Consider the following 27,958-nt stretch of genomic DNA (forward strand, 5'->3'; position numbering starts at 1 on the left):
TATGCCATGCTCTAGGATTGGAAGAAGTAATATAGTTAAAATGGCCATACTATCCAAAGCAATCTACAAATTTAACACAATCCCTATCAAAATACCCATGACATTTTTCATGGAACTAAAACAATCCTAAAATTCATATGGCACCAAAAAAGACCCCAAAGCGATCTTGAGAAAAAAGAACAATGCTGGAGGTATCACCCTCCCAGGCTTCAGACTATACTACAAAGCCACAGTAATCAAAACAGACACATAGATCAATGGAACAGAACAGAGAGCCCAGAAATAAACCCACACACATATGGTCAATTAATCTACAACAAAGGAAGCAAGAATATACAGTGGAAAAAAGACAGTCTCTTCAATAAGTTGTGTTGGGAAAACTGGTCAGCTACATGAAAAAGAATGAGATTAGAACATTTCCTCACATCATATACAACAATAAACTCAAAACAGATTAAAGACCTAGATGTAAGACCTGATACCCTAAAACTCCTAGGAGAGAACATAGGCAGAACACTCTTTGACACAAATTGTAGCGGAAGTTTTTTGGATCTGCCTCCTAACACAAAAGAAATAAAAGCAAAAATAAACAAATGGGACCCAATTAAACTTAAAAGCTTTTGCACACCAACGGAAACTATCAACAAAATGAAAAGACAACCTATAGAACGGGAGAAAATACTTGCAAATGATATGACTGACAAGGGATTAAAATCCAAAATATATAAACAGTACATATAATTCAATATCAAGAAAACAAACAACCCAGTGAAAAAATGGACAGAAGACCTGAAAAGACACTTTACCAAAGAAGATATACAAATAGCTAGCAGGCACATGTAAAGATACTTAACATCACTAATTATTAAAGAAATGCAAATCAAAACAACATTGAAATATCACCTCACACCTGTCAGAATGGCTATCATCAAAAACAAATGATGGAAAGTCTACAAATAACAAACATTGGAGAGGGTGAGAAAAGGGAACCTTCGTACACTGTTGGTGGGAATGTAATTTGGTGTATGTAAATTGGTGTAGCCACTGTGGATGACAGTATGGAGGTTCCTCAAAAAACTAAAAACAGAATTATACATGACCCAGCAATTCCACTCCTGGGTATATATCTGGAAAAAACCAAAAACACTAATTTTAAAAGATATATACACACCAATGTTTATAGCAGCACTATTTACAAGAGCCAAGATATGGAAGCAACCCAAGTGTCCATCTACAGAAAATAGATAAAGAAGATGTAGCATGTGTGTGTGTGTGTGTGTGTGAGTGTGTGTGTGTGTGTGTATAATGAAATATTACTCAGCTATAAAAAAGAATGGAATTCTATCATTTGCAGCAACAGGGATGGACCTAGAGAATATTATACTTACTGAAATGAGTCATGCAAAGAAAGACAGATACTGTATCATATCACTTGTACGTAGAATCTAAAAAATAAAACAAATGAATATATATAGCAAAACAGAAACTGACTCAGATATAGAAAACAAACTAGTGGTTACCAGTGGGGAGAAGTAAGGAGGGAGGAGCATGTTAGGTGTAAGAGATTAAGAGATACAAACTACTATGTACAAAACAGACAAGCAACAAGGATATATTGTACAGCACAGGGAATTATAGCCATTATTTTGTAATAACTTTTAATGGTGTATAATCTGTAAAAATACTGCATCACTATGCTGTATACCTGAAACTAATGCAATACTGTAAATTGACTACACTTTGTTTAAAAAAATACACTATTACTATAAAAAAGTATTTTAAGAGTTTTCTTTTAAAAAACATCAAAGTTCATAGGATAAATAATACCCTCTTTGTTTGTATGTTTATTTCAGCATATTCAGGACAAGCAGCATAGAGAAAGCACACATCACTACCTTTTGCCATGTCCATGATATTTCACTCATAATGTAGACAGAGCAAACTGGAACTATACACTAGGCTTTTCTAACAGGATCACTGGATTCTTGTTCCGTATAGCTCACTGGTTAAGAACACAGGTTTTGCAGTCAAACAGAACTTTGTTTTTTATTTTCAATTATAGGTCCTCGCTAAGTTCTTTCTTTTCTTATCTGTAAAAGTTCTTTGTTTTCTTATCTGAAAATATAGATAGCATTCCTTGCCAGAGGAATATAGATCAAGCCCTTTCCCTAACCATACGGTCACTTTGCCATCTTTTCCTACCCACTGTTATCCCTTTACTTCCTACAGAGCCTCTCCATTAACCACTATCTGAATTTTGGCCTTCCAGCTTGACCCACTCTCTATATTTTCAGCCTCTTGGTCGTCTGCATTCCTAGATTTGGTCCACAGCTTGATTGGACTCTCTTTTTTTCCTTGTAAGATAATAAAACCCGTAATTTTTCAATTACTTTATAGTTTTTGTTTAAGTTTTTATATTCATGAAATTTCATTTCATCTTCACCATACCCTATGAAGTAGACAGATTGTTTTACTAAAATTACATATGAGTAAAGAGCTTTGAGATGTATTCTGACTTTCCCAAGTCACAATGATACCAAAAGAAGCAGAAATGGAACAAAAATTATGAGCATCACTCCTGAATCCATGTTTTATTTTGTTTTCAGCTATGTTATAAGGCACACCATTTGCATAAATAAAATCCAATAAATGTCCAAGGAAAGTGAATTACATGTGGAGCCTTAAAAATTCTTTTTAAAAACTAGAAATAATCAATTCTCCAAAATAGCATAAAATATGCTGGATAATGGCAAGAGATGGCAGGAAGATAGAGCAGACTCCAATACAAAAAAGAAATTGGCGTAATAAGTCCAGCAGAATAGCATGAGGAAGCAAGAAGAAGCATGCAGGGGAGTGTTAACTCCTGATTTTTAAAGACAAACATTGGAAAAATGCCCATAGATGGAGGTCAGGGGCATTCCCAAGGAGAACTGTTTCACTGAAGAAGAAGCCATCAAAGATCTATTTGTATACAACTTTACACATGCTGTTTTGTGTGCTGGGTACAATATATCCATGTCCTCAAAGAGCTTACAGTCTAACCTCACCAGTAGAAAGAGCTAAAATATACAGCATATGGCTAGGTCTCAAATATGTAAAATATAAGCTCTGTAACATGATACTGCTTGCTATATTATTTCTCCATCTAAAAGAATTAGTAGTGGTCTCCCACAGATAGTAGACATGCTAGTAAAAACTCAAAATGAATGACTATACACAACTTCAGAGAGGATGTGGGTAAACAGGCATACGCACATTCGCTTTGACGAAGGGTGATTCAACCATTCACTTTAAGCGTGTACACTGGTACAATTTTCACAGGCAGTAAGGATCATATACTCAGAAACCAGCAATCTCACTCCTATAGCACTAATCACCTAAGTGAACAAGGATATGTAGACTAAGGATATGTTCACAGCAGGGCTGTTCATAATAGGGAAAAAATGCATTAGTTAAATAAGGTAAAGTACAGCTAAAAATGATTTTGTATATATTTATGGTGTAGAGCTCTACTCCCTAAGTAAGGATAGCCATGATGTCTTAAGTGAAATGAATAGGTAGGTACATTATAAGCCACATTTAATGGCTGTGTATATGCACTCACACATTCATACATCAGTCTGGAAGGCCATAAATCAAACTGACAACAGTGGAAACCTCTGGGTTGGATGATTCCAATTGATCTTTTTTTTTAATTGAGTAAAAAAGTGCTAAGTAAATTAAGTAAAAGATAATGAAAGGCACAAAGTAGCTATATTTATTATTTAACCCAATATTTGCTGAGTGTCTCCTCAGAGGATGGTGAGAGACACATACAGGTTGGCCAAAGCCCTGAGTTCAGAAATGAAGCCTAAGACCCCAGACCACCAGCAGAGACAGTCCCTTGATTAACTATTAATATTATCTCCACTTTTAGGCTGAGAATGTCATCCATGGGTCACAAACCTTGAAACTGGTTCATCTTTTACAACTTACTAATGGTCAATTTTGAACACAATTGAGCTGAATATTACAGAGTGCCAATCATAATTTCACAACTGAGTTGTCAGGAAGAAAAAAATATATGCTGTACTTGGAATGTCAAGTGTAATCCAATAAATGTCAAATAAAATTGAATTGTTCGTGGGAACTTATAGGTGGGTGAACAGGAAACCTGGGCGAGACCCTCTGAAAATGAGATCCCATGTATTTGGTTGAGTTTGTGTTCCTGAAATCAAAGCTTTTTCCCCCTCCATGTTACCCTGCACAGTAAACCATTCTAACTTCCTCTGAAGAGTACTTTATCCTTTAAATACTTGGCTGTCCAGTCACTTTCTAATAAACACATTTCTCACAGACATATCCCTGGGCAGTGATGCAAGGGGAGTTAGTAAGGCATTTAACCAATGTTGTTTAACACAATCTTTAGATTTTCCCATGGCAGTTTTTGCTCAAGAGCAAACTCCAAAGATTCAGCCACACTAATACGGCACAAGACTGAAAGTGCTTACTTAGCATATGGCTGTTTCGTTTACACTGAAAAGGATCTTAGCAACCAGACGCGGCACACGCATGTCTGTGGTCAACATAATATACTCTCCCACATTTGCTTGTCAAAAGGATTGGGAGGTCTGTCAATCACAAGTGACTTTCCCAGAATGCTTGTTCTTTCTTTAAGAGATTAAATGTTAAGTATTTTTTTAAAAGAGACGGGCATGCAGTAAGGTGGTAGCTGTGATTCTTTGCTTAATTCAACCAGTATGTACTAAGCACTTCTCAGAGTCAAGTTCTTTGCACCAGGGATGCAATGGTGAACGCCAAGCCCTAAACTTTTGGAGCCAAACATCAAGTTAGGGAGACAGATGAGAAGCAGACAAAGACAAAACAGCATGCGATGAGGAAAGTGCCTGGAGTGGCAGCATCTTAAGGGGAGACTGAATGGAAGATCAGAGAAGTTTCTTAGAGTATTAGCCTAAGAAGTGAGCTGAGCACTACTGCACCAAAGGGAGAGAAAAATAACATGTATGAAAAGACCCAAAGGTATTTAAGAAGCTTATGGGATTCAATCAGGTAAGGCTGACTTCTACCAATATGGTTAACTGTCAGACATACACTTAAGATATCAAAATGGTGAGCGAGTCATCAATTTGCTTCAAAAAACTTGGAGAACTAAATATGAACTTAAAATATCCAAATTAGGAAGCCTGCTTATCCCAGGTCAAATCAAGCTAAATATGTCCTTTGAAAGTTTTGTACTTAATGCCTGATAGTAAATACTAGGAATATATCAAACCACACATATATTTGTGTAGAATGACATTCCCCACCCTCAAAACCACCTTTTCTTACATGACACATTATGTTTCTCTCTTAAGACAATTATCTTAGTCTATTCATTTTGATGTTCATTTTCCTCTGTCAAACAACCATCACCTTCACCGGTGACTAGTTTTCTCAGAGTGGTGAGTAAGGGATGCTTATTTACATGCAATGATAAAAGAGAAAATATCTTACAGTGTCCTTCTTTTACCAGTGAATCAACCTCCTCTGAGGACTCACACTCCACTGGAGACTGACTAGTGGTCTTGGGATGTTCAATCACTGAGGACTCTTAGACCTGCCATCACCTCCCACCATGCCACCCCCAGAAGAAGGCCAAACTGCTCCAGATGCCTCTGTCATCCATGGCTCTATCCTGATTCCAACTTGGGCAAAGCAACTCTGGTTAGAGCCACCATCTGCTTGACTTGTCTCCTGTTCTTCCTGTTTGTGCCCTTGCTTGGCCCCTCTACAGGCCTGTTTCAGCATGGCCAAAGGATCCTTTCAAAATATCATGTCACTGCTCTGTTCAAAACCACTGCAAAGTTTTTTAAAGTAGGAATTTACCATATGACCCAGCAATTCCATCCTGGAATCTACTCTCTTAGTTTTCTTTTGCTGTTGTAACAGATTACAACAAACTTAATTGTTTAAAACAACATTCATTTATTATCTCACAGCGTTTGTGGGTCTGAGGTCTGCCACAGTGTGGCAGGGTCTCACCCAGCTAAAATCAAGGTTTTGGCCAGGACTATGATACTCATTTCAGCTCAGGGTCATTTTCCAAGCTCACTGGTTACTGGCAGAATTCAGTTCCTTACATATGTTGGACTGAGGTCTCTATTTTCCTGACACATGATCCTTCACCTTCAAGCCAACAACGTTGCATCAAATCCTTCTCATGGTTCCAATCTCTGAATTCCTCTTCTACTTTCCTCTTCTGCTTTTAAGGGCTCAAGTGATCACAGGGGGTCCACCTAGTTAATCCAGGATAATCTCCCTATGTTAAGGTCAACTAATTAGTAACCTTAATTATAACCATAAAGTCCCTTTTGCCATGGAAAGTCACATACTCATGGGTGCAACACCAGGGGTAAAGGTCATGGGGCAAGAATTCAGCCTATCATACTACCCAAGAGAAATAAAGACACATTCCACACAAAGATTTGCACATAAATGTTCATAGCAGCACTAATCACAACAGGCAAAAATTCAAAACAACCTAAATGTCCACCTACTGGTGGGTGAATAGATGAAGTGTGCTATATCCATACAATGAATACTAATCCAAAAAATATTATTCAGAAACACAAAAAAGAAACTATTAATACATTCAGTGACATGAATGAACCTCAAAAAAAAATCACATTAAGTGAAAGAAAGCAGAAACTAGACTACATGTTATATGATTCCATTTACAGAAAAAGCAAATCTATAGGAACAGAAAGTAGATTAATGGTTGTCTGCAGCTGGGATTAACAGTAAAAAGGCATGAGGGATCTTATTGGAGGATGAAAATTTTCTAAACAGGATTACAGTGATGATTGCATACAGCAGTAAATGGTAGTAAATTTACTACTAGAAGTCACTGAACTATACTCCTGAAGTGAGTAAATTTTATGATATGTAAAATATGACTCAATAAACTTGTTAAAAAATTACAAATAAATAAAACCTTTGCAAAGTGATCTCTCTTTTCATGCAAATTTAAAGTCAACATCCCTCCAAATGCTTACAAGGTCCTACACAATTTGAATTCCCAGTATCCCAATGTGACCTCATTTCCTACTGTGCTCTCTCTTTCCCATTAGCCTGCTTCTGCCATACTGACCTCTTTACTATTCCAACTAGCCCCTACACATTCATGCCTCAGGGCCTTTCCAATTTATCCTACCAACCCAACCCTCAAAATGAGACTATCACTGCTTCGGATCCAGCTCTCTCTTGAATCAGCTCTAAATCAACATGGTGTTGACCATGGAAACAGGAAGAGAACACTCAATACTTCCCTCTGCTCCTTTTTGCTCTCGCTCTCTTATGGGATAAGGGAAGGTATAATTTAAACGATCACACTGTGAACATCGGTACAGGTTGAGCACTGTGATACTTGGTGAGCAGGCAAAGGACAATTCTTCGGAACAGGGCCACTGCCTCATCCTTCTCCAGCTGCCACTGGTGCCAATAAGCTGCTAGAGTATAACTGCCGACTACAATGGGAATGCACAAACTGCCATGTCAAAATGCTTTCTCCCTGCTGCCACTCTCACTTCCCTGTCCAATACGAATCCCCGTTTATTTCAATTATTTCCATTACAGATTTTCCTCAACATTTGCAAAATAATGCCAACATCAACCAACCTATATCCTCAGCTAACAAAAAATCACCTCCACTTTATCAGAACCACTTGTGCAGTGAAATAAATTGCAACGTAATTCCAAAAGAAACTATTATTTCCACTTTTTAACCAGGCTCTTGTTTTTTTTTTTTTTTTTTCTTTTTGTTACCAGGGTAGAGTATCTTACTTGTAACTCTCAATAATTTCTTCAGAGATTACAGCTACTGGCAATCTGGAGAAGCTCCTTCCTTACTATGGCCAAATCTCCATAACCAGATTCACATGACAGAAACTTCAAAGTTCAGAGAACAGTAGCAGTTAACCTCAGAGAGCTGTTGTTTCTCATCGAGCCCCTAAAACAACCTAGAATGCATGGGACAATAATCTCTTTTTGCAAATGAAGTGTTTTGCTTAAAATAAAAAAAAAGAGCTATTCATAATAACAAGATTCATTGATTGTGAGAGATCAGAAATAAGCAAGCTTTGTAGCAGAGTCCAATATGCCAACCTCAGTCCTCAGGAAGTCAATTAATCTACCTTCCCCAGTTGGTCTCATATCCATGACCCTGTGGGGTATTTTTAAATTTTTAATGAGTATTTTAAAGAATATAAGGATGTCTCTAGCCTCTCCTGTTTTTAAACACTCTGTCAGATGACTTTCTCAAATGCTCTAAAACATGTTCTGGGGCTTTTCTGTTTTTGTTTTGAAGGCAACATAGTACAGTGGTCAGGAACTCATGCCAAGAAGGTGCAGGTCTTAATCTCAAATCTGACATTTACTAGGTTCAGAGATTTAAGTAACCTGCCTAAGGCTACACAACTAGTAAATGACAGGAAAGGGATTTAAACCAAGACAGTCTAGCTCCAGGGTCCACGGGCTTGGTCACTACTCTAAGATGCCTCCCATTTACAATAACCACTCCTGTTCTTCCACCAACACCACCGTCACCATTATCCTCATCACCACTATCAGAGAGCCATATTATAGACAATAATTTAAACTGTTTTGTTTACCTGATCACGTCTCGAACTCTGAAAAGACACACTCAGCAAATGCCATCCAATAAACAGTCACCACATTCATTCATTTTTCTAATGCCGTTCCAGTGAAGTAGAGAATAACATGTCATAAACCTCATTTTGCAGACTGTGGGACTGAGCTAAAAATGATTAAATCTTCTAGCATCACTTGGTGACTGAGAGGCAGAGAGAGAACGGATGAAGCTCGACTCTATTCAACCAGCATGATCACTCATCTTAAAAATATTTCAGCTTCCCAAATAAAAATAAGTAGGACAATTTCCAGCCATCTGATCTACCTGGGGAAAATCAAGGCCAGGCTGGCTTGCTAAGCACACTGGAATAAATAAAGTACTATGACATGAGTAAGGGCCTATCATAAAGAATTCCCACATGCGTCTGCAGTCAGCATAATAACTGTGGTGTTTCATATCGTTTTGCATTCAGCCTGGGTAATTCAGTGACACCTTAAAAGTGACAGATGAACATGAAAAAAGAGCTGACATCTTGCAAGATGTGAGAAGATGCCAGGAGGACCCTAACAAAGTGCAGTGACAGCTGGAATGGAGGATGACAGAGCTTAAAAAGCAACTTACCACTTATTTTTTAGACTTAATTTTTATATTAAAAAGACAACAGAAACATGAAAGAAAAAAAATTCAATAAACTCTTTCTCAGTGGAACAGTTAGTAATCCTAAATCCAACCAAAACCAAAATGAATGACTGTCAAATGTGTCGCTGACACCTGCAGTCCCTACTCTATCATTCATGGGCAAATATTTTAATCTGTTCAAAACACACAAGAAAAAAGATTCTTAAAGATTCCACCAGACCTTTAGGACAGCCCTAAAAAACTCCAGAGCTTTATAGTATTTCCTAAAAATCTGCTACAAGCATATTTGCAAACATTTCACTAAAACAAACCTCTTAAAATTAATAAATTACCTGTCAAATCCCATTAAAAACAGATGGTCACTTGGAGACAGGAAAAGATGTTATCATTCTGTTTTACACAGCTGTTCAGACTAGGAAAAGATCATTTCATTTTCCAAACATACAATAAACCTTGTCTAAGATTTCCAATATCATGCATAAAAATGAAAATTTCATGCAGCTGCTTCTGTGTTACACATCTGGTTATTGTTGAGAAAACACCTTTAATAGTAAAAGAAAAATCATTATAATAAATAAAAACTAAAATTGGTCTGTCTTTGTTCTCCCTTAACAAGCATCAAACTACTTCTCAGAGTTTTGCTATCAAAAGATTTTAAATTGCTGAGTGTCCCTATGTTGAGGTACGCTAACACGTTATTTAACACAATTAAGAATTTATTAGCAATCTCTTACCAATAAAAAAATACACACAGCTGAATATCTGGTACCACAACTGTTTCTTCCTGTTACTCCTTTCAAGAAGGTATTTTAGGAACTGCACGAGAAATCTAACACATGAAACAATAAGTCAACACACACATTTGTGTCACACATCTGAAATGAGATTTTGATTTGTTAGTCTCCAACACATTACTTACATTACAATAAATCACACAAAGATGAAGACATTTGGCACCTAAGAATAGTTATAAAATAACCAACACCAAGAGCATGCCTATATTTATGCTCAGAGCGCTCATGGTTTTATATTTTTAGCAAAAGACATGAAACTTGATAGCTAAATATATGGCCTTTTTTTTTTTCACATTATTTGCCAGGAGCACCAATGTTTAAGTCTTCAAAATGTCCACAAAATATATCTATGACGTTCAACTACTGTAAGAGGAGGGTGGGGTTTGTATGGCAGTGGGCTTCCTTTAATATTGGAAAAATAATTAAAAGTTTGACAGGCCACTTTGAGTTAACAGTTAGGTAGTGAATTGCATCAGGAAGTTTTACTATCACTGCCCTGTTTAATATCATCCAAAGGATCCTACTGGAAAAAATTCAAATTCCTTACAGGGCTGACAACATCCCAGTGACCTCCTAGAACCTTTTTTCTCCCCAACCTCATTTTGTTCCACTCCCCGACCAACTACACCCAAGCTTCCATGATGATCTTTCTGTCCCCTGAAGCCTCCAAGCTTGGGGCCACGACCCATGTATTCCTCCTGCTTGGAACACTTCCCCTAGATTTCCTTGCAGCTGTTCAGCATTCACACTGTGAATGTCACTTCCAGAGAAGCCTTCCTTGACCATCGGTCCCTCCCCTCCACCCCCCCCTTAGATCACTAGCTCACTATCTTATTTTCTTGATGGCATTGATAACCTTCAGACATTATTTTATAATTATTTACATGTTCATTTTTCTATCTCCTCCCACTAGAATTTAAAGTTCTTCCGAATAGATGTCTTATTCACAGCTACATCTCCAGCCCCAAGTACCTGCACATAAAAAATGCATACTGAATGAAGGAACAAACTTTGTTTTCCTCTAAATTAACTAATAATGTGACTGAAGTGGCCAAACAATCCATTTGAATCCAACCTGTATCTTGGATACCCCACTACTGGCCTCATAACCAGACTTAATGATAGGTTGGGATAAGGAGTCCATAAAACCAAGGGGGACACGCCCAGAGTCTATCCCCTTGAAGTCTGTGCCCAAATGGCTCCATGTGGGTCTCTTCTCAAGATCTGGCCTTCCAAGAGAAGAACATGGTACCCCCTATGTACACCCTTAGGCTTGTGGGGTGGCTATTCGCAGGAGAGGTGGATGGATCTGGGCATGAATGCACATGAAGCATCTTACAATATGGGATGGAGCCAGGGTGAAAAGAGGAACCACAGGCCAGGGGTTGGTAATCCCTATGCTGCACATTCTTACACGAAACTCCAGAAAGTCCAGGAATATGGGGAATTCCCTGGAGGTCCAGTGGTTAGGACTCCACACTTTCACTGCCGAGGGCCCCAGTTCAATCCCTGGTCAGGGAACTAACATCCCGAAAGCCACAGGGCGTGGCCAAAAAAAAAAAAAAGTCCAGGAATATGAAATTTAAGCCAAGCCTTCCACATCATTATGAAGGTATGTTTGTCTAGGTAAGACATTTTATTCCATTTTGGGTATATGTTAGTCTATCTGATAGACTGTTAGCTTGACTTATAACTTTATATTTTGAACATATGGGATGTGGGTTTCTATCCGGTCCTACAAATGTTGGGGGTGGGCCTATGTGCCACTGTGAGTCTTTGATCAAGTCCCTTGAGCTCTCCGAGCCTGTTTCCTCACTGGAGAAAGAGAAATAATTCCTGTCTTGCCCCCCATATTATCTGAAGAACAAATGAGATCATACATAAATATCTATAAAAAGTATAATTTAATAATATTTGTATTGTGTTCTTTTTAACATGCCTCCCTATGTATTCCAACCAAGTGAAGACCATAACAATTTCCATTGCCAGTCTCAAAGCTACTTTGGCCTTTAAGAAATTTTCGAGCTAGATGGAGTTTTGCTATTCATTTCATTTTTTCAAAGTGTTAAGTATTCATAAAATTATTTCTCTATCCTTCAAAGTTTCATATCCTTCCAGAAGGAAAAATATACCAGACTGCCCATGAGTTTAGATATTAAAAGGGAATTCTCTTTTTTCTTTAAGGAAAAAACCTTCTAGAATTATTTATAGTTATTTATAGTTACAAACGCATGCCAACTGAAAAATGCCTCTTCTACTATTTAGGCCATTGAATACAGATCTGTTTTTCAGGAAAAGCACATAATATACACTAGTGCTATGCATTTGTTGATCTCTAATCAGTTGCTGGAATGAACTGCGCATGAAGTATACCCTTGAGGCTGTGTTAGATCTCCGAGGCTGTCTGTCCAGAAGCCTCTCCTCCCATCCCAGAGAAGCGATGATCTTGGAGATTTAATAAATCAAGAGCACAAACAGAACATATAAAGAAGCTAAGGCAAAAAAAGAAAAACCCAAATACTTAAAAAGAGCAGAGAGCTGGCCAGAGTGCAGTAAAAGCTAAAATGGACTCTGTCCAATACAGGACAAGGGAAAACAAAATAAGACTTCAGTGGACTGAGATTCAAAAAGCCTGCATTTTAGATGATCAAAAACCCTTTTACACAATGCATTAAACTCATCAAATGGGGTACACTAACCACTAGAAAACTCACAAATCACCAAAAAATAAATATTGGAAATCTATTCCAAAGTACCCCTTAGAGTTCATAATGACATAGGCTTTGCAATTTTCTATATAACCAGATAGTTCTATCCCACTCTTAGGTCTACAAATCAAGTAAATTCAGCAGGAAACTTACTTGTAAATAGTAACAGCAATAATAATAAAGGAGCTAACACTCACTGGACAGTTATAATTTCCATGCACTGATCTAACTGTGTTAACAGAATGAGTTATTACAATTAACATAAAGAAGAGACAACAAGTCTCTGATATCAGAAATATTATTAGTCCTTTAGAGGGGGAACCTAAGGCACAGAGAAGTTAAGTAACTTGCCCAAGACCTCATGTAAAAAACTGTAAGAAAAATTCAGGAGGTCTGGCTTCACAGAGGCAGCCAACAGTCCACAGAGGTAAGTAGAAGAATCAAGAACTATTAGAAAGGAGATACTTTATCTGTCATGCCTTCTAAAAATATGTGTTCATCACCACCACATGTAAGGGTACAGGCACAGTAGATTAAAAAAAAAAAAAAAATGAAGCCAATATGAATTCAGGCCTGGAAACTGACTGTCCAGTTGGAGATGGAGAAGGAAGAACATATTATCGATAGGACATCACAGAGTACCTTCATATACAATGTCTCATGTGATCCTCACAACATCCTTAAATTGTGATTCCCAGCTCATAGAGGACAAACTGAGTCCAAATATGCCAAGCAAGTTACTCAGGATCACAAAGGTATTCAGTGGCATTGCCCACATGAAAACTGATATTAACTCAATGTTAATTCACCTAGCATCCCTGCATGTTCTAGAGAAACGGTCCTCCTAATCACTCAAGATATCAAACTAGACAGGTGGGGAAAAGGAACTGGCATTGTCTAATCACAATCCTATGTAGTGCGTGCCCCCCACAAAAAAAAGAAAAAAAGAGTAGAAAATGGTGAATATGAAAGCCACAACTCAAATTCAGACCTTCTGAATCCTGTTCAAACATTCTTTCCACCACACCAGGCACACTGTCACACAAGATAGTGTTACAATGTAAACTATAAATCAGGGTGGGCTGAGCCACTGACAAATCAAAATGAAGAGAACACACTCATTCTCCAATATCCATGGCTTGTTTGCTCATTATAGGAGTAAAGTGCTGTGATGAGCTGGGGAAGCAGTGAAGGCTATTAGGAAGATTCCCTTTGTTAGTGACAATCATTTTTCTGATACAATTTGTTTACATTATTATAAGACTAGGTCGATATATAGCAACTTCTACACTTATTTCACTGATTTCCTTGGTGTGGTTTTCAAAAGAAATACCATACTGTGTGGCTACAATATAGAATGCATTTGCAAGTACTATTTTGTTATCATATTCTTGCAATAATTATTAAAATTTATTATTCTACTCTTTAGCTTACTCAGATCACCATACTCTAGCAAATACTATATTCAACTGGTCTAACATGTCCTCAACTCCTTTCTTCATCCACCACATCCCATATATCAGCAAGACTCATGAGCTCTAACTTCAAAATATATCCCTAAGACATCCACTTCTCCCTAGCTCCTCTGCCACCCTCACCATTTAACCACTGTCTTCTCTCATTTGGATAATCATAACAGCCTACCTCTTCCCTACTTCTCCTGCAGCCCTGCTAATCAACTCACCATCGGACAATCCATAATAGGGTAACCAACTCATCCCAGTTTGCCTGGGACTTTTTTGCTTTTAGCACTGAAAGACCTGTAGCCCAGGAAACCACTTATTCCTGGGCAATCAAGATAGTTGGTCACCCTAATTCAACTGGTGAACTTTTTATAAAATAGATAAAATCAGGCCATTGCTTGTGGTCAAATGAATCACTGGCCCCATTTTGGATTCACACCCTTTGCCATGTCCCCCTGACTTTCCCTCCACTATAAACCCTGGTCATTTGTCTTTGGGCTCAACCAGTAGGATGTTAGCAGATGGTATTGCAAAGAGGCTTGAAATATGCTAGAGGCTGGGCTCAATCTCTTGCATTTGGGCCATTTCCCTGTGAAGATTTGCCCCAGTTAGCCTGATGGTCCAGGAGGATGAAAGTAACATGGAGCAGAACTGGACCCAAACAGCAGCTTATAGCCAAGCCCAGTGAGACCTCCCTGGATCAGCCAACATGCAGATGTTTGAGCAAGAACAAATGACTCACTGAAGCTTGGGGATGGTTTGGCATCTAGCATTGTTGAGGTGGTACCAAATTTATGCGGGTTCTTATCAAAATCTTTCAGTAGCTTCCCATTTCACTTAGAATAAAATCCAAAACACTTACCTGGCCCACAAAACCCTGCATGATCTGGGCTCTCATCTCCCTCTCACCACACTGCCTTTCAATCTCACTGGTCTCCTTCCTGTTTCTCAGACTGAGAACACTGTGTCTAATACACAATCTCAGCCCCACCTGCTGCCTCTGCCTAACACCTTACTCCCAGTGCTTCTCATGACTGGCTCCTTTTCATCCTTACATGTTAGCTTAAAATCACCTCCACAAAGACTTTCTTGACCATCCCAAGTTTTCCATGATTTTACCACTTGTTTACTTCTGTCACAGCACTTCTCACATTCTGTAAATAATTTGTTGATCTGTTTATACTCTGTATCCCTACCAAGCTCAAATATTCAATATTTTCTAAATAAGTTACTGAATATCAACTGAATGATGCCCAGTGGTCCAGAAAATCTGTTAATCTGATACCTTCCTGGTCTGAAGTGTAAAAGATTTTTATTATTGACAACAGAAAGTAAGAATCGATACAATACTAGCGCTATAGATTATGTTTATCCATCACTGATACAGTTTTTAAATTAAAAGTTCAAAAGGGATTTAATGGGGTGGGGGGGAAATGCTCGCTGGACATAAGCTTATAAAAACCAGAGAGAATTATACAAGACTTTAGTTGTATCACATTTTCCAAATGAAAGAGTACCTCATTATCAAACCCCTATTAACAACTCTCCACCACCACTAAAACTACTTGCTTAAATCAAAGGAAGCTGAATAAAAAGTTGTTTGGCCTTTTAGCTACAGAAGTTAAAACAGAAGCAATGAAAGACCTGTAGCCCATTCTCCATCATTAGTTATTGTTCCATACTATTGGCCTAGTGGAAAATTTTAGCTGTCCACCTTCTTCAGGGACTTCAATGTTCACAAAAGACCCCTTTAAACTCCAACAATTGTGAAGTTAAAAGACATTGAATCATGGCAGCGGATGTGTTTCTATATTGAGAATATCTTTGTAATGTGAAACACAACAGACCCAGTTCCTTGTTCAGTTAATGGGTGCTGCTTACAGTATTCACGGCAGGGGAGGTGGACACACCAGCACTCCTCACAGTTTTGACTAATAAAATCAACCCAGGAGATAGGATGTCAGGTTGGCCTCAAGCAGGAAGGGAGGGCTTTGGTGGGGGCCTGCCCAGTCTAGGGTGTTTTACATGAAGCTTTAGGGAGCAAGAGGGTATGAAAAGATGGATCAGAGTCCCTGGGTGAAGGCAAACAACCTTACGAACAGGGCTCTCAATGCTAGAGGCCCTGGTTCCTTGACTTTGGGCTCAGAAGTAAAGGGCCCTTGACTTTGCTTTTCTGTCACTCAGAGGTGCTTCATTTGGCCTGGAATTTGTGAAGCCCACTAGTACAGTTAGTGAAGGTGCGACCTCAGAGTCTAACCTATATGGACCACTTGGGGCCTCTCAGAGGATTCTTTTATAAACTAGGAATGAGGATGATGACATATCTCAGAAATGTCTTATGAAGATGCAATGAGAAAACTCAGGCAAAGCATTTAACAGCAGTTATTAAACATACACGGAGTTCTCAAGACAATGTTAGCTGTTGTATTTTCCACCACCTAGCACATGCACCCAATAAATATTTACTGAGTCCATGAGTAAATGAAAGTCTCAGCTTCTGTTGAAGTTTACTCTTCTGCTTGAGAAGGGGAAAAAACCTGTGTACAGGTAAAACAACAGGTCTGCCTTCTAAGACATCAAACAGGATGGCAGATATGAACATTCCAGTTGCAAGAAAAACATTCCGTTTTTGGTTTTGGTTTATACATCATTCTCCTAAGTTTGGTTCGTGAGTATCCAACCTCTACAGTCTGATGAATTCTGATGGGTTCCCAAAAGTTTCACAACCTACAAAGGCAAGGAGAGGTCTGGAGTTTACTCAAAGTAGTATCCCTTAGGGCACTGTCCACAGAATCCTATCTAAGAAGGCAGCCATCTACACTTCCCTTGGACAGCACACTTCTCTCTTTCCTACAAGTAACTACCTTGACACACAAATAACAAAATGATCTAAGTTATGGCTTCTCTCCTCAAAGCTAGTATTACCAATATCTCACCAATCATTTTGAGAGATCATTTCCATCAGAACCAAAGAGGAAAAAAAATAAGGCCAAGGTTTCCATTCTAGGGTCAGAATAAAGTCTGTTCATTAGATGTATTAGATTTAATAAACAGCCAGAAAGGAAATGCAATTTTCACCTCTTCTAGGAAGTCGTCCCTGATCGTCCAGCATCCACAATGGGATAGGTACACATTTCCCCTCTGTGTGCCCATAACATTAAGCCATGCTTCTACCATCACTGCATTCCTAGGGGTTATGTATCAGTCTCTCTACAAGGCAGTGAACACCTTAGAAGCAACAACTATTCTTGGTCATCCTTGTGTCCAACCAACCTCAGTGCCTGAATCATTTGAGGCACCTAATCACTGTTAAATGAATTAACATCACACAGAAAAGATTACTTAAATTACAAGTGTTTTTTGAGTCCTCCCTTGGTTTCCTTACAGTCCACTCTCTTATTTTATCCAAGGGTAATAAACACAACACTATGGCAAGGATGGAAAGCTACTGTATAATACTGTACAATATTTATTTTTTTTCCATCAGTAGGCAGATGAAGTAACAAAAAATGGCACTGAAATGAGCATTCTTGAGGTACCTTTCAATTTAAATGAACAAACATCCAGTGATGCTATAACTGAAAGCACAGCTGGGTGATATAAATAGGGACTATCAATACCATGACCTGCTAGAGCTCAGAGAGAACCTGGCAGAAAGTGAAGCTGTCTTTGTCTAAGTAGACTTGTTCCTGGCAATATCAGAAGACCTGACCATCCCCACATATTGACCAAGGCTGTTTTGTGGCATTAGACAGGAGGACCAGCCTGAGGAAAATCCTAAACTAATTTCTGCCAGAAAGCTGGCAGCAGGCAAAGCTGCCAGGTTGACATCTCCCGTCATGACCTCCCACCTTTCCACCATGGCCCATGGGGCTGCTGCTCCCTTAGTTTTGCCTTCTCCCTAAGCCAAATTTAAGGACATGACCCAGTGGCATAAGAGAAAACCCAGTGAGTGTGTACATCATAGAGTCCTGCTTGGCAACTGTGAACCTAGATGGAAGATTCCTTGGAGTGTCTGTTCTCTTACTAATTTTTCCATTCAGTAACCGTTTATGGAACCTATACTACGCTCTGGGTACCAGGAAAGCAAAGATGAATGGGAAGCACCCTTGGCCCTGGAATGGAGAACTAAGCTTTGTCCTGTGTTTATACCCTGGCTTCCTGAAGTCATCCCTAAAAGCAGGGGTCCCCAACCCCCAGGCAACGGACTGGTATGAGGCAGCACAGCAGGAGGTGAGCGGCGGGCGAGCAAGCGAAGCTTCATCTGTATTTATAGCCGCTCCCCATCGCTCACATTACTGCCTGAGCTCCACCTCCTGTCAGCATTATGGCGAGTTGTATAATTATTTCATTATATATTACAATGTAATAATAACAGAAATGAAGGCACAATAAATGTAATGTGCTTGAATCATCCTGAAACCATCCCCCGCCCCGGTCCGTGGGAGAACTGTCTTCCACGAAACCAATCCCTGGTGCCAAAAAGGTGGGGGAACCGCTGCCTAAGAGTATCAGGAAGGCCCTTTCATCTCCTCTTCATTCTTCATTTAAAAGCTGCATGAATTAATGGGGTAATACTTAAAACCATCATAATCCATTCCATAAAACAGGCTTCAATAAAGGACCATTGTTATCAAGGAGTCATTCTTAAAGTTACTCTACAAGTAAGGTGATCATGTACTTTATTGTTTAAATGAAGACAGTTTGAGAGTGAATGTGATTACTATTAATAATAGTTCTGGAACAACAGATGTATCTAAGTCTATCCAGACAAACCAATAAGGATGGTCATCTATGCTTAGAGACGCTTAAAAAAATGTTAAATGCCAGATGAATCTTGAAACCTGTCCTGGCTTACGCAAACACATACAATCTCTTTCTTTTTTTTTTTTTTAATTTATTTTTATATTTATTTTTGGCTGTGTTGGGTCTTCGTTTCTGTGCGAGGGCTTTCTCTAGTTGCGGCAAGCGGGGGCCACTCCTCATCGCGGTGCGCAGGCCTCTCACTATCGCGGCCTCTCCTGTTGCGGAGCACAGGCTCCAGACGCGCAGGCTCAGTAGTTGTGGCTCACGGGCCCAGTTGCTCCGCGGCATGTGGGATCTTCCCAGACCAGGGCTCGAACCCATGTCCCCTGCATTGGCAGGCAGATTCTCAACCACCGCGCCACCAGGGAAGTCCCAATCTCTTTCTTATATATTGTGTGGAGAGGTCAGCCCACAACTGTCTCATAAGTCATGTGCTTCCTCTTTCTGAGAAACAAGACACCACAAGTTAAATGACAGCCTCTGCCCCCACCCCGTGCACAATGAGATGTGGTGCATACCACTCACCATAACAGCAAAAACCACAGCAATATGATGACAACATCTGCACTGCTGGTGGGAATGTAAATTGGTGCAGCCACTATGAAAAACAGTATGGAAGTTCATCAAACAGTTTAAAATAGAACCACTATATGATCCAGCAATTCCACTTTTGGGTATTTACCCATAGGAAATAAAAACACTCACTTGAAAAGACATATGCACCCCCATGTTCACTGCAGCACTAAACAGCCAAGACTTGGACACAACTTAATTGTCCACAGACGGATGACTAGATAAAGGATATGTGATGTCATACACGTGTATGTAAAACAGAATATTATTCAGCCATTAAAAATAAGGAAATCCTGTCATTTATGACAACATGCATGGACCCTGAGGTTCTTATGCTCAGTGAAGTAGTCAGACCGAAAAAGGCAAATACCTTATGAACTCACTTACACATGGAATCTAAAAAAAAGAAACAAAACCATACTCAAAGACACAAAGAACAAATTGGTGGTTGCCAGAGGAGGGGGCAAGGGATGGGGGTGGTTCTTTTTTCATTTTATGCAGCCAACATTATGCTAATAGCAAAGCCACAGAGAGACATTACAAAAACAAGTAGAGACCAACAGCCCTCAGAGACACAGACACAAAAATTCTAAACAAAATATTTATTACAGAATTCAATAATAAATAAAAGATCATATACCTTGACCAAGCAGGTTCATTCCAAGAATGCAAGTCTGGTTCAACATTCAAAATTCAATCAATGTTAATTCAATAAATTAATAAATTATAAAGAAAAAAACAGGTGATTTTCTAAATAGGTACAGAAAATGCATGATACTCTTCGGCATCAATTTTTTTATCATTATAAAAAAAAAACACTCAGTAAACGAGGAATTGAAGGGAATTTCTAATTGTTGTGAATCCGCAAACAGGGAAAAGTAGTAAGGGATTCTGAGCAAGAAGAAAGTGAAGGGATGAAGATTTTCTCATGTTTATGATACTCAATATAGGTTATCTATAAAGAAAATATATATTTATGTAAAGCTGTTTTTCAGTGCTACACCTTGCACGTGAAGACTCTGGGAACAGTCTGATTTTTGCATATCAAATACTTTTAGCACTGTTATTTTTCCCCTGTTATCCTCATCCCATATACTTCTTCTCCCCCATACGGAAGTGGCTGGTATATTCACTCAGAAAGACAAAAAAATTCTAATACTTGGTCCACATTTAATTTGAGAAAAATAACAGACTCACTAATCCCTTACTTGTTCCATGTTGAATGAAAGGAAAAAAAGATACATAATTGAGGTAGCTTGTTTACTCATTTGGTTTTCATCCTAAGGTAGATCAAGCAATATATATATTTAAAATTTTTTCAGTTCACTTCCTGACTTTTTTGTAAGTAACCTAGAAAACTCAAGTGGAGCCTTAGTACTATTTATGAACATCTGATAAACATTGCCAACTCCTGTAACAACCACCTTGGGGAACAGCGTAGCCTCTTAAAAGCATAATTCCTTAGGTAATATTTATTCTGTTGCAATGTAAAGAACTATTTTCATTTTCTTTCAAAATTATGCAACTTTTGACTTCACAAACCTCCATCTCCCTAGAAAATATCAACCAACAGTAAATGAGTAATATATTCATTATCAAATCATCTGACGAGCTGTACACTAAATATAGTTCAACACTCCAGTGTTATTGCAAAAGCACTGAGCATTGTTTGTTTTTTATCTGCTGTTGATGTTTTTAATAGCTGTTATTATATGTCTTTTATGATGGCTTGAAACATTCACTCAGTTCAGACCAAAAAAGAAGGAAGGAAAGAAGGAAGGTAAATTGGTGAGCACCTCATTTATATGAGGCATGTGCTATGTTTGTCTTTTTTTTAACCTGAATCATTCCTTGACATACGTATTATTAGCCTCAATTTTACAGTCAAGTAAATTGTGGCTTAAGTAACCAAAGTAGACCTGGGATGATGTTCTGACTGTACAGTCCATGCTCGTTCTAAGCCAAGAAGCAGTGACAAATTTCCCCCAAATTCTAAAAGCTACAGAGACCGCTACCAGGATCACCAAACCCATTTCCTCTTCTTCCTACGCATGCATTGAGACTGTATTTCCCAGTCTCTCTTGCAGTTCACTGTGACCATCTGATGAATTTTAGCCAATAGAATGTGAGCTGAAGTGATGCAGTATGTGCAAAACTTCCATACGCAATCCTCCATGCTCTTTTCCCCTCTTACGTGACTGAAACAAACACAATCCCCAGGTCATCTTTGAGACACGTGTTGAAGAGGACAGAGTGAAATGATGAAGGAGCCTGGATCTGTGAGTCACCACTTAGAGGAAGAGGAAGAACACCATATTGGACTCTTATGTGACTAAGAACTCCTTATTGTATTAAGCTACTGAGAATTGGGCAGTTTATAAGTTACATAAGCTAGAATTCCCTAACATACAAAAACAGCAAAAAAAAATCTAAGTAAGTCACAGTGGGAAATAACATAGTCAATTTAGGGATTACCATACAACCATTACAATAATATTTCTGAAAAACATATTTAATATTTAGGTAATGCTCATGTTATCATATGGACTTTTAAAAGTAGGACACAAAACTATATGCATAGTATTTTCCCAGAGTTAAAAACAAACATTCTCTCTCAATTATATTTACGTAAATATGTGCACAGAAATAAATGTGGCTGACTGAATGAATGCAGAAGAAAAATGGAGAGAAATATGTTGATCTTAAGGCAGGTTCTCTCTGGGTAATGGGATTATAGGAGGTTTTTCCTTCTTTGTGCTTGTCTATATTTTCCAAAATCAAAATAATAAGCATATTCCTTTGATAATCAAAAGAGATTTATCTGTTCATGTTTAAGATTTCTTTAAAAAGGCCAATATGTCCAGACAGATGGATAATAAGAAGCTAGCTTTTATGCCTACTTACCCAAGGCAAAGCTCTTCTACATTTATAACCCCATAAGGTATCTTCTGTAGATTTAGAACTACCACGATATACACTGGGGTGAGTCAAAGAATCAGGCACAAATAATTCATAGGAAAGACCTGGAAAATGAGACCACGCACATAACTTCTTTGTTCATTCATAATGAGGTAGCTTTAAAAAAAATTAATAAATAAGTCCATTAATGACAAACTGAAAAGACTGAATGAAGTTATGTTAGTCACTGTGAATACACAATCATAGACACACAGGATCTGGTGATATTTGGAACCAGTTCCAAAAGGAAAGCCCCTTTGGTTTAAATGAGGATTATATGAAATCACACTTACAAAATGCTCACCATGATGCCAGAAACATGGCAAGAGGCCAAAGGTTAAATCCCACCACTATTATTTTTATTGGTTAAAATGTGAGAATTAATCCTTGCCTTAGCCAAAATTCAAGTTGAGGTATTGACTTTCAAAGCCCTGTTCTCATTTGTTTCTAAGGAAACTGACAAGAAGCTAAATGTTCACTCCCATAAAGCCTGCCTGCCCACAACCTGTCCTAATCTCACCTTTCACTTGATGGGTCTCCTGCTACTTCTATTCAGTGAACAGCACAAGACAATTAGGAAAAGACATTCTAGCAAAGAGGAATTCTAAGGAGATGACCAGACAAGCCCATTTATATGTGCAGACTTAGGAAGAAGAAAAAAGAACATTTTATAAAAGGGGGGGAATCTCTTTGCAAAATATATTCAATAGGAGATATTATTAAAGGTTACATTTGTTGAACGGGATGCTCTTAATAACCATAGTCAGGGAAAGCCTTTAAGGTCAATTCAGGTGTTCTTTTAGGGAGCATTTGTAAATTTCATTTAGGGCAAATGAAAATTTTGTGAGTAACAATAATATTTATTGAGCATTTACTATGTCTCAGGACCTAGGATAAACACCTTCTGTCTGGATGAGTCACCACCACAATTCCTAGAAAGCAGACACTGTTTCAACCTCTGATGGCCTGCATTTGTCATCACCCTTGTAATTGCATTCTTGACTGCAGGTTCAAAATAATGGACAGCTGGTACGGTGGTAAAAAGAAGATTTACTACAGAGAAATCAATGTTATCCTCACCTATCATTATAAGACAATAATGACCACCATCTCAACACAAAGGTTATAAGATCTTTTTGCAAGATCCTAACCACATAATGTGATATGACAAAGCCACAACAATCAAGGAGGCTTACTATGCATTTAATTGCCTACAGGATTAACAGTACATGTCAATCAGTAGTCAATGCACAGCAGTTCCCTTTTTATATAAAGTACAACTCCTTAATGGTGTAAGTAATTCACCAGGCTTTAGGATGTGATTATATAAAATGAAAAGAATAAGTTATCATATTGACGAATGGAAACACGTTGTAGCTGAAAGCACTCCAAAGCTAGCCGAGTTCAAAAAAAGCTCCGTATCTCCATTTTAGGATGCATGTCATTAGCTGAGAAAAGATTAATTTCTCCATTCATATTTCAATTTCTTTCCTGGCAAGAAATAAAACTGTAAGTTTTTGAAATACAATCTTCTTGCTTAATCAAATGTTGAGAGTCTCATATCAATATGAATGGAATAATTAAAAAACTGTGGAGATTCCAAAAACTAAAAAGTGGCGGTCCTAGATAAGTTTCAGCTATGCTTTTATACACATCTTTGAGACAGGCCTTTTGAGTTATGTGAGAGACTTATGCCTTCATTCATTTTTAAACAGAATTGAAACAACATAAAAATTAGTCATGCACACAATAGGTATTCTGTAATTATTTGCTGACTGTATACATTAAATGTAATCCATACAGGAGAAATCTATGTAATTAATAAATCTCCTGAGAAAATTATAGACAAAGGAAACAACTCCTTCCTGAAAGCGTGATTACAAAAGGTAGCTCATAAAAAAAGCTGCAGAAATGAATATTATCCATATATTAAAAACTTAATTCACCAAACCAAATTTACTCTCTCAATCAGACGTAAGTTCATTTTCTGTGCAACAAAATGAGGATCTCGCTCAATAGCTTATCATTATGAATTGTTTCAGAAATAAAAGGTTTGCATTACCCATTTGAAACAAATGGTCAAATTAATAAGATTTCCATAACTACACAGCAAAACGTCCTATTGCCCAAAGAGATACAACAAAATGAATCATTAAGAAAATATCTTCAGATTACAGTTTCTATAAATTGAGCCTTAGAACCTGCCACATCTAGTTTTAATTCAATCTTCTAATTTTATTAATATGCATTTCCTATCTTAAAAATGCTGACTCACGTATTAAAATCTCCCAAGAACAACATCACCAAGTTAGCAAAGAGGAAAAATGCTTGGAGAAGAGATTAAATCCAACCTGGCTGGGTAGAAATCCCATCTTTGTCAATTATTAGCTGTATAACCCTGGCAAGTTTTTAAGGTTATCTTGCCTGTTTAGTTGCTTTAGCAAAATAATGATGCTGCATTTAAAATGGCAGCCTTTGGCAAATGACTGAATATGACAGACATGAGAAGCATTAAAGATGACACAGGGATATCTCAGCTGGGTAAGTAGGAAGAGCTAAGAGGGAGAAAGAGTTTGGAGCAACCAAGAGATGACAAGGTCCATCTGGGCCAGGAAAGACAGAGACACCCTTAAGTGGATGGCAAACAGAAAACCAGCAATGTGACTTTAAACACAAAGAAAGAGATTTGTAAGATGATCTACACAGAGATTACAATGGAAATCACAGGCATGGCTAATATCAATATTTATTTTCAAAATATTTTATAAAATGTCATTTTATTCAAGACATATCCAAATATCAGTAAAGTAGAAAGGTAAGCAAATACATTTCAATCATTTACAAACTTTGCAAAGTATAATGTGAACTCTCCGAACATACAATCGACAGAATACTCATTATCAGATGTCTCTGATTTGTCTGTGAATTTGCATCATGGCAGCAGTGAACCCTTTGGAATTATATGCTGCTGCTGCCGATGATGACAACAATAAAACCTTATATAGCACTTACTGCACATTACGCATATTATTCTTCTATGTAATTTATTCCCATTAAAATACTGTAATTATAAAGTGGAGGTCCCATTTTCAGGACAGTCAGAAAGACATATGTGTGATCCAGCTTTAACCTTAACCTCGAATCTCCTTGGTAAAACTCCCAAATGTGCTGTTGGTTTTGTCAATCTTACAGAGACAAGAATGTAAACAGGGTGAAGTTTTGCCAGCTTCTTCTTGTGTGCTCTCTCTAAGCAATCTCAAGGATGTGCATACCTCCTTTCATATCTACTATCAACTTGTTTCATGTTTAACCAACCAGACTTGGTACCATCTCCTTCTCCAATACTATAAATTTCCCCTGTGACCAAAACTGTCTACTCAACAACAAAAATCAGAGATCTTCCTTCTCCCAAAATGACTTACTGAGTAAGAGGAGGATTACTGATTCATTCAGAAAACGAGGTGCTCAGATTAGTTCTCTACATTCTCCTTCAGCTCTAAGCAGCACCACAGTGAGGCCTTCCCAGGGCCGCCCCATCTAAAGGATGATCACAGGTATGCACTGGCCAAGGCACACATGCAGCCACACCATTCTCAACCCAGTTTCATTCTCCTTAAAAACCACTCCTCAGGAACCAAAATGTCTTTTTTAAAAGTTGATTTTCATTTTTTAATTTAACTTTCTTTTATTTAAACTTGCTTCACTGCCTATCTCTTCCCCTCTGTCCACCCTGCCTTGGCATATAAATATCACCTTGCTAATTCTTCCAGAGCAAAACTCCTGTCTGACAAACACAGTATACAATTCCCACCCACAAAGTGGTGGCTAAATAAATGCTTATAAAACAAATCCATGACTAAGACGCCGATTAGTCCATTTAAGTCCAAACCTCTTTGAAAACCTGAACGGTAAATTCTCTTAGGTGTGCTCCACTTAAGGCAGGTGGGGGGTAAGCAGCTGGCTTCCAGAATTCCCTTAAGAAGGATCCTTAGACCTGGACTACTAGTGTGTCAGCACATTTAAGAAAATAATAGGGAAAATGAGGACCAAAGACCAACTTGAACTTTACACTTCTTGCTCTCATTACCCAATCCCCAAACCAGAGGAGTATAAAACAAAAACGATCCTTTCATGTAATGATGTTAGAATACTAACCTTTACTGAGTCTATTACCACAGTTCACTGCGGAACTCTCATCCAGGTGTAAATCTAATTTTACTGTTTTTTTTTTTAACCATAAAAACCAATTTTGATGGTTCTTGAGAATAAAACCAATTTTCATTTCTTAAAATATAGACTGCTCTCAATTTCTACATTTAGCACCTGAAAATTGCAAATTTGTTCCTTTCTAGAATGTAACTTCGAAGAAGAAAAAGGGCTTTCTCATCTTCCACAGCTGCATCCACCGTGCCTAAAACACGTGGTTGACAATAACTATTTGTTGAAAGAAAAAATAAATATACATTTCAACTGAAATAACAGAGAAAGGATCTGGCGTACAAGCACCAGGGGGAACTGTGAAAGGGAGATAAAAGAACAATTACTAACCGAAGCACCTCACCGCTTACTCTTAAAAGAGCACAGAAAATTGGAAAATTGAAATACAGAGCCTGCCTCTATTTTGCACTATCAAACTTCGCTACAGCTGCCTGGGCAAGGCCAGTGAGCAGATGCTCTATGCTTTCTTTTTTAATGGCAAACAACTGCTCTCCAAGATTGCAGGCAAAGAATGCACATGCACATCCTTCTAGTGTCCAGATCCGCACTGTCCGACAGGGTAGCCACAAGACAGCACGTGTCTTTCGAACACCTGAAATGTGGCTAGTGTGAAATGAGATGTCCTGGTGATGTAATATATAAATCAGATTTGTGAGCATTAAACACAAAAAAAGAATATAAAATAACCCCTTGAAAATTGTTTTATATTAATTACATTTTGAAATGATAATATTTTGGATATACTGGGGTAAACAAAATATATTATTAAAATTTATTTCACCTGTTTCTTTTTATTTTTATTAAGGTGACTTAGAAAATTTAAAAATACTTGTGTGGCTCACATTATATTTCTAATGGACAATGCTAATCCAGACTGACAATGAGAGAGTCTATATGGCAAAAGAAGGAATATTCACTGAAAAACAGCAAAATCTGAGTGCTAATTTCTCAATCTATAACTAGGGAAACTGATTAGATTTTCTACCATGTACCAGTGTACAGTCTCCCTTAAAGGCTCTAAATAGCTTTGGGAGGTAAACACATTAGCACTGATTTACAGACAAGGAAACTGAGGCACAGAAAAGAAAAGGTACTTACGCAAAGTTACAGAGCTGATAAATGAAAGGGCAAAACACTGAACCAAAGTCAGCAGGACTTCAAAATGCACAT

At 38.0% G+C, this 27,958-nt stretch overlaps 1 protein-coding gene across 1 annotated transcript in view; it reads right to left on the reverse strand.

Moving 5' to 3' along the window:
* The window catches only part of SUCLG2 (succinate-CoA ligase GDP-forming subunit beta), a 264,080-nt gene that overhangs the window by 172,960 nt on the left and 63,162 nt on the right, over positions 1-27,958 (reverse strand). The window lies entirely within an intron of this gene.

Source organism: Balaenoptera ricei, chromosome 11, assembly GCF_028023285.1.
Source record: "Balaenoptera ricei isolate mBalRic1 chromosome 11, mBalRic1.hap2, whole genome shotgun sequence".
NCBI lineage: Eukaryota > Metazoa > Chordata > Mammalia > Artiodactyla > Balaenopteridae > Balaenoptera > Balaenoptera ricei.